Consider the following 1,809-nt stretch of genomic DNA (forward strand, 5'->3'; position numbering starts at 1 on the left):
GTGCTTGCATTAGCTGTGAGGCAAGGAAAAGTGGTAAGGCATTTTGATTTTGAGACTGCTTACCTGAATGCTAAGCTTGAGGAGGAGATTTACATGGAACAACCTCCTGGTTTTGGTAGTAATACTGAGACGAAAGTGTGTAAGTTGAACAAAGCATTGTATGGCTTGAAGCAAAGTGCACGTTGCTGGAATCAGTGTATTCATGCTGAGCTTGAAAAGCTTGGGTTTAAACGAAGTGTTGCAGATGCTTGTGTTTACACTAGAGGAGGGGTAGTTCTTGTGATTTATGTGGATGATCTTTGTGTAACAGCTAATTCAGAACAAGAAGTGCAAGAGGTACAAAAGGAATTGTCTCAGAAGTTCGCATTGAAGGACTTGGGAAATCTGAAAGCTTACCTAGGGATAGAGGTAGAGTGGACAGATGATGGCAGATGTCTGTTGAGTCAGAAGAAAAAGATTGAGAGGCTGATTGAGAAGTGTGGATTGCAGGATGCAAAGCCTGTGAAAAGCCCAATGACTCCTGGTTATGCCAGTGCAGAGTCTGCTGAATTGTTTGATAATCCTGAGTTGTACAGAAGTGTAATTGGTAGTTTGTTGTTCATTGCTAACAATACACGGCCTGATGTTTCTTTTGCAGTTGGTTTATTGAGTAGAAGTGCAAATAGTCCAAAGGTGGATGATTGGACGGCTGTGAAACATGTTTTGAGGTATTTGAAAGGTAGCAAGAACAAGAAGCTTGTGTTTCAAGGAAGTGAAGAGAATCTAGTGTGTTACGCAGATAGTTCTTTTGCAAGTGAGGCAGAAAAGAAGTCAATAACAGGACTTGTGATTAAGTTTGCAGGTAGTCCAGTTGTTTGGAGAAGTAGAAAACAGAACTGTGTAGCACTTAGTAATTCAGAAGCAGAATTTGCTGCATTGTCTGATTTGTCTGGAGAAGTGGTTTGGATTAGACAGTTGTTAAGTGATCTGGGAGAAAATTGCACTGAGCCTACTTTGGTTTTTGAGGATTCACAATCATGTATTGGGATGGCAGAGGCTGAGAATTTGAAGTGCAGAACTAAGTACATTGGAGTAAGGTACCAGAATGTGAGAGAGTTAGTTCAGAATGGTATCCTAAGGATAGAGTACATTGACACAAAGGATAACCTAGCTGACGTTTTGACAAAAGCACTTTCTGGAGAAAGACATGAACAACTTTCTTGTGCAATTGGTATGGTTCCTTAACTTCACAAAGATGTAATTGTAAATACATGGTATTATTCCACATCTGTACATTTTGGAGGGGCATGTTAAAATATATTTCTAATTTGTATGGAAAATGTTCAGATGTGGCAATGGTTAACTAAGGTTTAAAATGGTTCCTGTTGCAGGCCAGAAAGCCTAGGCCTGGAAGAGCAAGTCTTCAAGGACATGTGCTGAGACATAATATAAACAAATGTATTATTGTTATGCTTTTGTGTAGTATGGTGACTTCATGGGAAAGAGGTGTGTCCACTTGGTGGGAATGTTGATCTTGTGAGAGAACAAAGACTGATGTCACGTTCAAGCTTCTAGCATGGACTCTGAAAGAGAATAGATGTATAGTAGCCTGCTGTAAAGTGTAAATAGCAACAAAGTCAATAAACCCTCATTTGAGTGAAACTCTGTGTGGAAGTTACTTTGTTCCTGAGTAGCTAAGAAGACTGCATCTGTTCCAGTTGGTACCAGTCCAGAACCACCGGTAACAAGAGACATCAACCATCACAAAGATCTTTTTCTCTAACACTGCAAAACGGTGCCTCTGTTTTCCAACCAACAAGGTGTTTAAAA

The 1,809-nt window shown here is 40.0% G+C and overlaps 1 protein-coding gene across 2 annotated transcripts in view; it reads left to right on the forward strand.

Moving 5' to 3' along the window:
• LOC121937178 (perilipin-3-like) overlaps positions 1-1,809 on the forward strand; it is a 30,892-nt gene that overhangs the window by 25,266 nt on the left and 3,817 nt on the right. The gene's annotated exons all lie outside the window — the stretch shown is intronic.

Source organism: Sceloporus undulatus, chromosome 7, assembly GCF_019175285.1.
Source record: "Sceloporus undulatus isolate JIND9_A2432 ecotype Alabama chromosome 7, SceUnd_v1.1, whole genome shotgun sequence".
Taxonomy (NCBI): Eukaryota; Metazoa; Chordata; class Lepidosauria; order Squamata; family Phrynosomatidae; genus Sceloporus; species Sceloporus undulatus.